General features: G+C 37.6%; 1 protein-coding gene across 7 annotated transcripts in view; it reads left to right on the plus strand.

Moving 5' to 3' along the window:
* XRCC4 (X-ray repair cross complementing 4) overlaps positions 1 to 14838 on the plus strand; it is a 285182-nt gene that overhangs the window by 201214 nt on the left and 69130 nt on the right. The window lies entirely within an intron of this gene.

The raw sequence follows: 14838 nt of genomic DNA on the forward strand, positions 1-14838 counted from the left end.
AATTGCTGGCATTCTGATTTGGAAGCCTTTTATACCCATTTTGCACTGGTCGTAAATGACTACACAAGGAGCAAGGTAGTGAAGAATCAGCCCCAAGGACTTACTAAGTTTGATGAATCTTCAGAGTCAAACTTGCAGGAAGCCATTGAAAGAAAGGCATTCACTTGGTCAAGCAAACAAAATAAGCCTAAAATTTAATCTATGAATTACCATATTTCCATGAAAGTAAAAAAGAGTGTATTAGCAATAAGGATTAAATTAAGGTGAGGGACACAGACTAATTGACACCACAGGAAAGAGTAGCATTAGTACTGTATTTATAGTATCACATGTTTAAGAGGGATAGATGCACTAGATCAGATCAGAACCAGCAGTAACAAAAACTTTTCTTTTTCAAATGATCCAAAACTTTTCTAACATTTTTTCAAAAAAACCATTGTTTATTCTCATGTGTCTTCACTTCCTGGTTTCTCTCTATTTCCCATCTCTTATTCCTAGACTCCTAGCTGGAAAATGTCTTTGGGAGGCATGTGGGCATCCCCTAACACCTTTTTTTACCAGTGCAACTGGCAGATTTCTGCAGGAGTCATCACGGAGGCTTCTTCTCACTTTCAGCTCTCTCTCCTTGATGGTAACATCATATGACAAATAGGCATAACAGCAGGGCTCAGAACTCTTCTGAACTGGTAGAAAGAAATTGAGATAACTAGTGGTGATTCTGAAACAAAGAAAAATTAAAATTAATAGAATTTTTAATAGGCCAAGCATGGTTTGCAACTCATACTGATCTTTCTTTGACAAAGTGATGATCACTGCAAAAATAATTCATGCTTTAAGATAATATTTCAAATTTTGTAATATAAACAGTTAGCAAAGTTTTTATGTTTCCTTAAATATTGATACTGACTTGTGGAAATATTTTCACATGATCCAAGGGGGGTGAAATTATATATGGGACTTATGTAAGGGCTTTTGAAAGTGTTTGGAATTGTTTGCTTCAAAAACTGGTCTTCTTTTGAGATCTGTGCTAAATTAGTTTTGAAAATATTAATTTCTCCTTGCATGTGTGATATTTAATAAATAATAAACTGTCTAAACAGATATGGAAACAAATACATTACAAAGACATTTCCTGTTATTAAAGAGGATTTGCTATTTTAAATCACTCAACAAATATCCTATCTTGATGTAGAGAGCTATGGCTTGATGCCAACAAGCTTGTTTAAATTTAGAATCCTATTTTATTAGGGAAAAAGATACTATTTTTAGCAGCCATATTCACCAAAGCCAAAGTCTGCTGTTCTGTTCTTCTGAAATTCTGAGCACATAGGTTGATAATTTTGGTGGCCAGTTGTATGTAGTTGTGGTAGCCACAGTCAGTGTGACATTGTAACAGGCTGGCTGTGTTTGCCTGAAACACCCTTCCCGGTTGGCAAGTGTTGATTCTACTGGGAAAAGTTGAAGTGGACTCCCTGAGGTAGGTGATTGGATATAAAGAATGGGGGAAGAGTAGTGCTCTGGGGAAGAGAGTATCTAGGGTTTGGGCTGAGCAGTCCTGAAGAGAAAAGCCAAGCCTGGGGAGAAGGTTTGAGATGATTGTAATGTTATTTATTCTTAATTCTTTAGCTAATAAATACAAATATCAGACAGGGAAAGATTTGGACGTTACATACTGTGCGTACTGTGTTTGTAGAGCAAGTTATGATAGACATCTGGTCTTTGATTTCCATGAACCTGTGTGAGTAGTTTTCTTGGCTATCACCTGACAAGAAATGTTCCAATTCATTCCTTACCAACATCTGCCTGTCAATCCTTTATTATCTTTTACAATTCCAGTTGAATGTAGCTCAGCAATACAGGACACATAAAGAAAAGGAGTACTTGTGGCACCTTAGAGACTAACCAATTTATTTGAGCATAAGCTTTCGTGAGCTACAGCTCATTTCATCGGATACATACTGTGGAAAGTGTATCCACGGTATGCATCTGATGAAGTGAGCTGTAGCTCACGAAAGCTTATGCTCAAATAAATTGGTTAGTCTCTAAGGTGCCACAAGTACTCCTTTTCTTTTTGTGAATACAGACTAACACGGCTGTTACTCTGAAACAGGACACATAGTATCTGCACATCTATAGTACAACTGTTTTGCAGTAGAGATTGCAGGATATTTTGATATGTGGCATGTCTGCCAGTAGTGTGATAGGTATACCTGATGATGACATTTCCACATGCTTATTTTTGAACCCAAAGTGAGTATCACAAATCCACATGATCTTCCTTGTTGCTAGATTATGTATTTGAATCCCTAATTTAACTGAAAATGAGTTGTTGTTTTCAATCATGTATCCCAGTTACTATGTTTCTATATTACCTTTATATCTGATGAGGTACAAGAACAAAACTGTAATAATATAATTTCCATTCTATTGAGAAGCTTTTCCTTGCTGTCACTGCTGATGAGTTCTGGTTTCTTTGAACTTCATTTTGAGTCTTCATAAGGTTGCTGACTGAATGGTCTGTCAGCTTGCTCAGGTAATAATTTTATTTCTCTTCTGTGTGCCAAATGTAGATGTGAAAACCTAGATTTGATATAATTATCCAGCTTCCCAATATAACTGATTATATTTGATCCATTATCTATTATTGTTAAACTTCTTCACCATTTGTAATTTATACTCACTACAGGCTTGACCCTGCATGGTGCTAAGCACTTTTTGAGGCTTCATTTTGAGCTGATGATACTTGGCATCTTGTAGAAATAGAACCCAATCTGGCAACAAATCTTTATTTCAGACTCTGTCATGGGAATGTTTTATTTCTGCAATAAAACCCTTTTCAAAAATAACTGCTCAGAATTCCAAATTCCATCACCTTTTGGAGACGCACCATCATAAACATGGAGGATGTTCAGGTTTTGGGAGGATAACATAACATTAGGAGAGCAAATGTTTGGCACAGAGACTGTGATGTCATCCTCAAATGAGTGACATACTCCTAACTTCACAGAGCTAAAAGATTTTGGCACGCTGTTATACGGGTAAATGTTTTAATTTGTTTTCCCATCCATCCCAATCCCTTAATATCCCCAGTACACTAAAGTTTATTTAGTGCTCTTTTCCATTTACAAGTTTTGATGATCACATCAATGCATGTTTCATGTTCCTCAGCCGATTAACGAGTAGATACATGCCACACCAAGTGCTTTGTATTGCCTCTTAATTTTTATAATATAGGACAGTTGGTGCAGGAAAGATCCCAAATCAAAATAAAAAACACATGTTGAGTGACTAAGTGAAAAGATAAAAGGCTATTTGTGACTCCATGTTTATCATTAATCAAAGAGCAGTTTTTTTCATTCCAGCTCCTCTGCTCAGTTCATTATTTTTCTTCCTTTATGTACATAAGAAGCAAACAAAAACAGCCAAAAAAGAGTTGATCTTATTCTTCTTTATTCATATCAAAAAACTTTTGATTACAGTGACTTCAGAATGCAAGTCATGAAATAATATTTCAATATTGGTTTAAATGGATGCAGAAATTTAAAAATGTTTTCCACAATAAAATAACCCAAATCTCAAAAAATTTTAGAACTATAGCATAGTATTTTTCGTCACAGTCTTTATGATCATATAGTGAGACTTTATCCTAATTCTTATTATCAAGAAATGTTTGGTTACTTGATTGCACGATAATAAGTATATAAGGAAATTTCTAAAAATAAAAAAAATTTAAAGTTTGGTAAGAATGTTTGATCTTAATGTGAGCCCCTAAGAAAATTTGGAAATTTTATTAAATATAGACCAGTTTCTCCAGCAGTGTAACTCTGTTCACCAACCAGTTTACACCACCAGAGGAACTGGCCCTACAGCCAGTCAATTGTTTAATTTTATATTATCTTAAATTAAGTTAAAGGTGGGAGAGCCTTTCATGAGCACAAATGTGTGGACATGCAAAATGAAAGCATCCTGGTTCCACCAACTGTGTTAGGGTTCTGGCTTTTGAGACTGGTCATATAGTAACAATCCAGACTTCTGGAATGAAAACATACCTTTAAACCTGAGCAAGGAGACTGAAAAGAAGGAGCTGGACAGGAAGAAAAGGTGTCAGCGATATGGAAATTAGTACAGAACGAATATTAATTAATTAAAGCATCTGTCTACCATATGTTAATGTACAGTATAGCCAGTCAATAAAATGACACTGTTAAGGAAAACTGAAAAAGTGATATGGACATTCTTAAACTACAAGAAAATACTGTTGGATATGGAAATGGAATTTGCAACAGCTGAGATGAAATTTGTGGCACAAAAAAATTTCACTTAAATATCCAATATAATGATGTGCTGAGATAGTTCTTTAAAAGGAAAGAAATATATGGATGGTCAGCTAAGTATTAGATTTTTAGGTTTGCTAGATTCTGTAACTCAGTGATTCTCAACCTTTCCAGACTATTGTACCCCTTTCAGGAGTCTGATTTATCTTGTGTTCCCCAAGTGTCATCTCACTTAAAAACTACTTGCTTACAAAATCAGACCTATAAATATAAAAGTGTCACAGCACACTATTACTATTACTGAATAATTGCCTCCTTTGTCATTTTTACCATATAATTATAAAATAAATCGATTGAAATATAAATATTGTACTTACATTTCAGTGTGATACTTGAGCCTGTTTTTCACTTGTGAGCCTTGTCGTTGTGGGAGGCAGTGAAGCTACAGCAACCATTAAGTTTTTCTCCACATTGAGGCCATGTCTACACTAGTGAGCTTACAATGACACAGCTGTACCGATGCAACTGTGCTGCTGTAAGATCTCTCATGTAGTCGCTCTATGCTAACAGGAGAGAACTCTCCCATCGACATAATTAAACCATCCCCAATGAGTGGCGATAGCTATGTCAGCAGGAGAAGCTCTCCCACCAACATAGCGCTGTCCACACTGTCACTTCTGTCAGTGTAACTTATGTTGATCGGGGGGATGATTTTTTTTCACACCCCATAGCAACGTAAGTTATTCTGACAAAAGTGGTAGTGTAGACACAGCCTAAGTCTATTCCTATTCTCAGGGCTGGTGTTAAGGGGAGGCAAGCAGGGCAATTGCCCAGGGCCCCACACCCCAGGGGGCCCCGTGAAGCTAAGTTGCTCAGGCTTTGGATTGGATGTTGGATGTTGAAAGGTGTGTTGGGGGGCAGGGTATTGATCATTGTAGCAGTTAAGATTTGTCTACAGGTTTTGCATCTGTTGTTCTGGCAGGGTCTGGTGCCATTTTGAGTTGTTGTGTCCTGGTCTGTGGGGAGCTTGCTTCTGATGATGGGCATGGTGAGGTTGGGGAATTGTTTGAAGGCCAGAAGAGGAGGAATGATTTCTTTCAGTGTGTGTACCCCATGAGTTTGGGTTGTAATTGTTTGCTGATACCTCGTATGGCTTCCAGAGTTAGGTGGTAGGTGACAACTAGGAGTGTGCTATCAGAGGTTTTTTTTTTCTGTATTGAAGCAGGTTCTCTCAGGATATTTGGGTGGCCCGTTCCATGTTGCGATCTACTTCTCTGATGGAGTGTCCTTGTTTGGTGAAGGAGGTTTTAAATGTGTTAAGGTATATATCCTGGATATTCTCCTCAGAGCATATTCTGTGGTATCTGAGGACCTGGCTGTAGATAACAGATTTCTTGGTGTGTTTGGGGTGGTTACTGTGAAGGTAAGTGTGTTGATCCGTCGGGTTTTTGTACATAGTTGTCTATAGGGTTGCATTGTTGAAGCTGATTGTGGTATCCAGGAAGTTGATGCTCATGCGAGAGTGTTCTAGAGAGTGATGGATGGATGATGGTTATTGATGTTTTGGTGGAAATCTGTCAGGGAGTTTAGGTCCTCTATCCAGAGGATGAAAACATCATTGATGTCTCTTAGGTATATCATTGCTTTTGTGGTGTTTTTGTCCAGAAGTTCTTCCTCATTGTGGCCCATGAAGAGGTGGGCATATTGGAGAGCCATTCTGGTGTCTATGGCAGTTCCCATGGTTTGCACAAAGTGTTTGTTGTTGAATGTAAAATTGGTATGGGTGAGGATGAAATGGATGAGTTTGGTGATGTATCTGGAATGGATATCTGAGTGATGTCCATTGTCTTGTAGATATTTGAGGCAGGCAGCGATGCTGTTGTGAGGGATGTTGATGTATAGGGAGGTGACATCCATGGTGGCAAGCATGAGGTTGTGAGGGAGGTTGTTAATGTTGCAGAATTTCTGGAGGAATTCTGCTGTGCCCTGGAGGAAGCTGGCCCTTTGTGTGGTGAGTGGTTTGAGGATGGTTTCTATGAGTCCTGATATTCCTCCAGTAAGTGCTGTCAATTACCATAGATTTCCACCACAACTTCAAGAACCGCCAACCATCCATCAAAATCTCTCTAGAACAGTTCTGTGCCGGAATCAACAAAGGAACCCTAGCGACAACTATATACAAGAAACCACTGATCACCACACTTATCTTCCCAACCTATACACCTAACTCAGGCTTTGTTAATCACAGTGTATTCCCATTATTTTCTAGACATCTTAAAGTGAGGTCTTCCAACAATCAGTGTCACAATGCCTAAGTCCCTTTCTGAATATAACCCACAGAGACTAATTTACTCTGTGTCACACAATGAGTCAGAGTCAGGAAAAAGAATCCTGTTTCTTGACAAAATGTTAACTGTGTTTTTGAAAGCATCACAAATGGGAGTATGATATTTTGTACAATCTGTACTGCAACAATCTGATCCAAAAGCAAAATTTCAAAGAATTTCTGGACAAAAAAACCCCAAACATGGAGCCCATTTCTGACTCAATGGGAGTACTTGCCTGATTAAAGTTGCTCATGCAAGTAATTGTTTGCGAGATCAGGCATATAGTTTGTTGCATGGTAACTAAAAATGGGCCTTACCCCTTCACACCATCTTTTCTTCTGGTACCTTTCAAAAGAGTTTTAAACCCTTAGATAGGCAGGTATCATTTTGAGTTCTACATTTCTGTTAAAAAAAATGTTGCTTAGTTTTATATTAAAATGTTGTGAGTAGCTAGACAGCCTTCTTTTGATAATCCGTTGCTCCTTAAAACACTGAGAGCCTGTGGTGTGTCAGGAATCCTCTTGGGACTGTCTCTGCATTTATTTAATTTATAGCTTGTGGTTCACATTTTTAAAGTTCTAACACAAGGTTTATTTAAAATGTGGTTTGCCACCACCAGTGACTCAGGTAGCAAGAGCATAGGTTTATCTTGGAATTCAGCTTTCTCAGAGGGGCATGCAGACGTCAGTATTACTGTCTCACACATGAAGTAATACTTTCCAATAAAAGTGTAACCACGTGAAATTAAATTCCAGTTTAAATGATACCATAACCTATCATGACCCAATGACAGTATAAAGTTTATACCGCAGTCACCCTTTTTTTAAAAAAAATTGATCTTATTTTCTTTTGAAAGCACATGTTAACATGTTAGTTTTCTATACTTTAAATGTATTTATTTAATGTAATTGGAAAGAGAATTTGTACAGTCCTGCATAGTGTGACAAAGTGCTACAGTTACTGGTACCTCACAAAGGGTTCGCCGTAACATGTGTAAAACAGAATGATAAAATGATTCCTACCAAATTAAACACATAAAATGGAGTTTTTAGAAAGCTGTCAAAAATACTCGTGTAGGTTTGAACATCAGCAGGTTAGGAAATCACTAGAGGTGGACAAGTAGATTCATATAACATAAGAACCAGCCCAAATGTTTGTACAAAAGTTGAAGTGAGCCCTGAACCTTCTGGATTTCACCCATTTCTGTTAATCACTTAATAAAATGATTCCTGCTAATTTTAAGGTGAATTTAAGCTGATTTTAATTTTTAGCTGAAGTGAAAAAAATACCAACTATCCAAAGACTTTTGCCAGAAACAATACATTTCTAATTGCAGAGTGTGAACGCTGTTTTGAAAGCCAAATTCTAAACATGCAAACATTCCAAGTTATATCCTAATCTTTCATGACCCAATGGGAGTCTGGTTAAATGGCATGCTGTCAAGGTTCCTTCCCCACTCTGAACTCTAGGGTACAGATGTGGGGACCTGCATGAAAAACCCCCTAAGCTTATTTTTACCAGCTTAGGTTAAAACTTCCCCAAGGTACAAACTATTTTACCTTTTGCCCCTGGACTTTATTGCTGCCACCACCAAGAGTCTAACAAATATATAACGGGGAAAGAGCCCACTTGGAAACGTCTCCCCTCCTCCCCCCAAATCCTGCCAAATCCTACACCCCCTTTCCTGGGGAAGACTGGATAAAAATCTTCACCAATTTGCATAGGTGAACACAGACTCAAACTTTGGGTTCTTGGATCTTAAGAACAATGAAAAAGCAATCAGGTTCTTAAAAGAAGAATTTTAATTGAAGAAAAAGTAAAAGAATCACCTCTGTAAAATCAGGATGGTAAATACCTTACAGGCTAATCAGATTCAAAACATAGAGAATCCCTCTAGGCAAAACCTTAAGTTGCAAAAAGACACAAAAACAGGAATATACATTCCATTCAGCACAACCTATTTTATCGGCCATTTAAACAAAACAGAATCTAATGCATATCTACCTAGATTGCTTATTAACCCTTTACAGGAGTTCTGACCTGCTCTGGTCCCAGCAAAGGCAACACACAGACCAAGAGAACCTTTATTTCTCCCCCCCCCCCCAGCTTTGAAAGTACCTTGTCTCCTCATTGGTCATTTTGGTCAGGTGCCAATGAGGCTATCCTAGCTTCTTAACCCTTTACAGGTAAAAAGGTTTTTCCTCTGGCCAGGAGGGATTTAAAGGTGTTTACCCTTCCGAACCTCACCTGTGTATGTCTTTCTAGTTTAATGCAAGGTTATGAAAAATGGCAGGTGTACTCATCCACCTGTTATTTGACTTGTAGGTGAACTAAGAAGAAGCATGGTCAAAAGAAAAATTAGCATATCATGCTTTAGCTGTCTGGTGCCATCCCAACCCCCATAGCTGCACAAAATCTAAAATGGTCCTGCACACAGCTGCAATAAATCGGGCAGACATAACTAACTCTGATAACTCTGAGGACTTGGCAAGTTGTGGCACCCTGGCTTTCCACTCAGCAGTAGTCTCTCACCTTGTCATTGACAGAGTGCCTCATCGCCTTATCCGAAGGTAGATAATTAGAGGGGATTCTCACCATGGGATCCATGGGTGGAGGTGAGCTACATGGCCAGGATCTTCTGCACAGAAGGCGTAAGGGTGTTAGACAATTCTGCAGCACCATTTCTTTTCTGTTTCCCCCATTCTCTGGGGTCCGCAAGCAAGGGAAGTTGTAGGGTTGGGGACAAAGCTCAGGGGAGAATGTGCATCATGTCCCTCACCTCTGAGACTGCATTAATTCCTGAGCAAAGCCTCTCTGTGCTGTTTTTTTGCTGCACATCAGGCCTAATTCTGTGGCCCTCCAGATGATTTCAGTGGGACTATTTGCCTGGTAACTCACTGCTCAATATGAGTAAGATTGGCAAAATTGTGCTCATTTTTTGATGGAATGTTCTATAGCATGGTGCATCACGAGAACAATTATAATAGATCTGGTAAGCTGTATGCCCAAAAAGTTAATTTATAGTGGATTTCACTGGGGTTGGTAGCTGTAGTATAGTAGTAATAGGTAGCCTTAAAAAGTTAAAACAGTATTTCCTCCTGTCTGCTGCTTTGGCAAATTAGTCTCATTTCCTTGCCTTTGTAACAGGACTTGTATATTAATATGCAATTTATATTTGTATTCCAGCTGTTCAATGACCAGTGGGCTTGTGTGGTTTAAATCATAGCAATATGGGTTGATTTCATCTGGACGCTGTGATCCCTGTAGGTTTATTTTTATGTGGCAGGCAAAGGGACTGCCCTTCAGAGTAAATTAAAGTAAGAAAGAAGAAAGACCTTCTGCAGTTGAACTAATCTGTGCTACTGGATGGAGAACAAACTGCAATATTTTCAGTATTTTGGGGGGAAGGGTGGGTAGAAGGAATTCTCATTAAAAAAAACAAAGAAAGACATATTAATAACCTTTCCTGTACATCCTAACGCTTGTATACAGCAGGAAATATGTGCTATTTTTATAAAGGTTTCTATAAAATTCTCTTTACAATGGCCGTTAATTAAACCTACATTTTCTAAAACAGCTACTCAAGCAGAATTCTTTTCACATTGCTCCTAATAGGATGAAACAGGCAATGTAGGTGCCTATGATTTTCATTATGTGCTTTGGCAGGAGATTAGAGTAGGTTGACAGAAAGCCTATACTACCATGCTCCAGTGGCTGAGCCATGATACTGAAATAGACAGCATACAGGAATTTGATACTAAAGCTTTGATATATTAATGAGATGGAGCTGCTTCAAATAGCTTTAAAAAATCTGTTTTGATTGATCAGTCTAGGTGCAAAATTTAATCCAGTAACACCATGCTTTAGTGAAGTCCCGTAATTTTATTGTCATTCTAACCTAAAAATTATCAACTTCATATAGATTTCAGTGAGTGTTCTGGATCAAATATCTTATAGGATGTAAAATGTTACATGAAAAAAATACTTTGAACTGTAAAAAAATTTTTAATGGTTCGCTTGCAGAGAGTTGAAAATGCTCCTGTTAGGCTCTTTCTTCTGGTCAGCTCCTATGATGCTGTGCTGGAGCCATTGCGCGAAAATATTTACCTTTTCAGTCATATTGCACTACTGATATATTATTTTTTTCTGTCATTTTAAATAACCATCAAAAAGACCCATACAAAAAATGTTCTAAGTTCCCTAACAATTAACTAGATTCACGATGGAAAATGATGCACTATGTTCTTGAGGAATGAGGCTTTAATCACTCCATCTGGGAAATGTCTAGCTTTTACTGGCAACCAGTGCATCAAATCTAATATATTTCACATGGAAAAAATTCTGGCTAGTAACAGAAAATATCAGTCATCTAAAGATGTGATATCTAGACATACAGCACATTACAAGAGGGTTAGTCATTTAAATGCTTGAGATAAAGGAGACTCAGTTAGTGGTCACTTGCATTTCAGTAAAAACATCGAGGAATCCTTGTGGCACCTTAGAGACTAACAAATTTATTTGGGCATAAACTTTCATGGGCTAAAACCCACTTCATCAGATGCTTGGAGTGGAAAATACAGTAGAGAGGTATAAATACACAGCATATGAAATGATGGGAGTTGCCTTGCTGAGCGGAGGTAGGTGCAGCGTCCCGGCCCCAACCCACTCTGTTCCACCAGCTCGTGCTGGGAGGCGGTTTCCGCCCTGCTCCCAAAGCCTGCTTCTGCCCCCCGCGGAGGCTGGTGGAGCTGCATAGGGCACCAAAATGGCTAGGGAGAGCCCTGTTGCCCTGTACCATATGTTGTCATTTACATTTGTGCAAAGTGGGGGTAAAATGCTGCCATTCTGAATTACTAGCATTTCATACCCTCTTTATACTGTTGTAAAATGACTATTCACAGCACAAGACAACAGAATCGGGATTGTGCAATGTATCTTTAGATATAGATTCTTTCATGGCTTCCAGCACTGTTTTGTGAGTCCCTACATGTAATGTATAATACAGAGTAGATTCAGTTATAGCATTACTATGGATTTCATTACTATTTATATGAAAGCTTTCCATGTCATGTTTGCTAAATATGACGTGATGGCTCTCAGATGTTCAGTGTATTACATTTCAGTGTCATTTTTTTCAAAGAGTAACCTTTGATCAAATTGTAGATAACTTTAAAGGAATGACGTGTATCTAAGACAACAGTGCTTCACTTTCCCTTGTAAATTCCCCCCTCTCCCTCATGGCAGTTCTTCACTGAACTACTTATGACTATCAAAATAAAACTCTGTTAGGAGTCCAACAGCTTGTAGACATACATGTGTAAGGCGGTTGAAGAACTGATTAAACTAATGTCATTATTTCTTATATTTTTCCTTAAACACCAATGGTGTGCTTAAAACCATACGGGATACAAATATTAAGGCAGTTCCTGTTCCAGAGAGCTTACAGTCTAGAACACAAACATACCATGACCAGGTCCTCCAGGAGATCAGAGGAAAACCTGACTGTAGATTTTTTTTATTATTTTTTTTTAAATCCTTGGTTCTTTTTCTTTTTTTCCTTGTGTGTGAGCCTCACAAAATAAGTGGTTCCTTTGAAGGGATTTGAAGGGGAAGCGAAGAGGGGCTTTCAGTCCAGGGAATTCATTCTGCATAGAAAAGGCAGCATGGAAAAGGAACAGAGATGGCATCTAGCCAGGTAGATAGCAGATGGTGGCAAGGTTGGTATGAGGCACTGAACTGTGTTTTTGCCTCTCTATTACTCTTATAGATGGAGCCAGAATGCAATAAATCAAATATTTCTAAGTCTCTTATAGTTTCATTGTCATCAATAATACTCAGAAAATCTCCAGATCTGGTTAATATGGATAAATATTCATAAACTTTTCTAGCGTGACTAGTCCATACAATATGAACAAATGTACTTTCATGGGCCTTTGGGAAGACTCATCTGTTTCTGTCAACTGGGGTCAAGATTCAGGCTGATAGTATTCAGTTTCTTCCCTGCTATGTTCTACTGTCAGTAGGATTGAATGTAGATCATTTTTTGCAAACTTTCTAAAGAAAAAGGTAAAATATGCCAGAAACATGGAGAAATTACACTATTATGTTCATGCTCATAACTTAGTGCAATGATGTTAATAACTTTAACCTCCCTTCCTTGAGGGTAAACAATGGTTTATTAAAACCTGCAACAGAACAGATTTAAACATACATAGGTCTTGTTTACATGGAATATTGCTAGAGAATTCTCTTGATTATTTAACAACAAATAAATCCTTCTTTATTTAGTTCAACAGTCAAACACATTCACAAAAATATTCATGCCTACATCACATCATTTAGGCACACACATACAATCAGTAAATAGGAAAGCAAAAATAAATACAATAAAATTGGAATGAAGTACAAGTATTACTTGCTTAGAATTTTTTACAAACTCAGGTTGATCTGGAGTCCTAAGTGAAATGAAAGTGCTAAAACCTTTAAAGACAAACTTAAAGCAAAACATATATTTTTTCAATGTAAGTTTTCAAAGGGAAGGAAAGAAAATAAGTCATAGCTATGACATAAAAAGAAAAGCTGCGTGGAGCCTAAAGAGGCTCTTATTCAAAGTAAATGCACAGGTTCAGATGACACTGCCTACTGGAAAAACTCAAACCCAATGAGAGTTTTGCCATTGACTTCATTGGGGCCAGGATTTCACCCAATACCTTTAGAGCCATAATAATAATAAACTTACTAAAAGCACAAAAACATACATGTGAACATCACTACTCTTGTTTCCTAAGACTGATTCAATTCTGCCAGAGTAGAAATGGGTGATTCCTCTAATTGAATGTGAGTTGTTTTACTTTAAAAAAAATACAATTGTTTAAGAGCATAAATATATTTCCTCCATACTTTCTATGCCATTTATACAGATGTGAAAAGGAGAGTTCTGCATTAGGATAAAGGAACTTTTGTTTATATAAAACAATTGACATTCCCAAGCTTGTGTTTCTCCAGAAATTTCCTGGGAAAATAATGTCTTACAGGATTGTTGAAAAAACCAAGCTGTCTGAAGAAAGAACTAAAGCAATTTGTGATTTTTTAAAAAAATAACTGATCCAAAGACAGGGCTTTGGAGTACTTACCGAGACAAAGATACATGTTTACACAGGAAGATATTAAATATGTTTTATTACAATCACTAGGTTCAAAAAATATGCTTTCATAAAAGGAAGAAAAGTGCTTGTGAATCCCCATCCATCTCAAAGGTATTCTGAGGATGTCCCCCCAAAACTCTTGTGAGGATCATTTGGTTCTTAAATTACACTTTAAAGCATTTTCAAAATCATCTTTTTTTTCCCCTTCAAGTCAGAACCCAGGGCCAAATACCAAAATTCTCCCCTGAAATGTTTAGGCTTCACAGCTTATCAACTTAATGGCAGTATTTCCTACACTAGAAGGAATCTCTGAGGGGTTTGAAGTGCTGATTGAGGCACATGGGTACATCAGGGGCAGTCTGTTAACATTTGTAGACGATAAAATATAACCCTGAATTTTGCTTGATTTCATCTGGACTTAGGACTGAAGGCAAACCTTTTCTCATGGCTGTGAGTTAGGGCTTAGTCTGTCTGAGTCTAATCCAGTTTCCTAACTTCTTTATTTAAACCCAATATTAGTCAGAAGAAAAATTGTATTATGTAATATTTAATTTTAAAGCATTCCGATGGTTCTTATAATTGTTAAAACCATATTCAATTTATCCAGAAAACTGAGTCTTAGGTAGGACTCCCATATTGGCAATGCCGCAATTGCTGTCCCATCTTTGATACGGGGGCACCAACCAGGAGGATCAGCTATACCAAATGTAATTAGGTTCTCAGTTTTTAAATATATTGCTGCATTTAGTCATGCTGACAAGTGCTACTTACCTTGTGGACTTTCCAGTTGTGGGGCTGAGCAAAATGAATGTAGTTTGACTTTTGAATTCATGTCAGATTGAATAGGTTGACATAATTATCTACGTAAAAGTGCACCTGTTTATAAATTGATTCACCATCATCTGACATCTTCAGATCTTATTCTTCCACTGTATAATCTTACAAAAGCACACTGTATGCTTTACACAGTCTTTATTGTGTGCAAGAGAAAAACGTGACTCCATAGATTATTGAATATGCAGAAAGCAGAGGGGGGGGAGAGGAAGTCAGGTATCAGTGCCTAGTGCAGTTGATAACATACTATTTTGCTAT

The sequence above is a fragment of the Eretmochelys imbricata genome, chromosome 5, assembly GCF_965152235.1.
Source record: "Eretmochelys imbricata isolate rEreImb1 chromosome 5, rEreImb1.hap1, whole genome shotgun sequence".
Lineage (NCBI taxonomy): Eukaryota > Metazoa > Chordata > Testudines > Cheloniidae > Eretmochelys > Eretmochelys imbricata.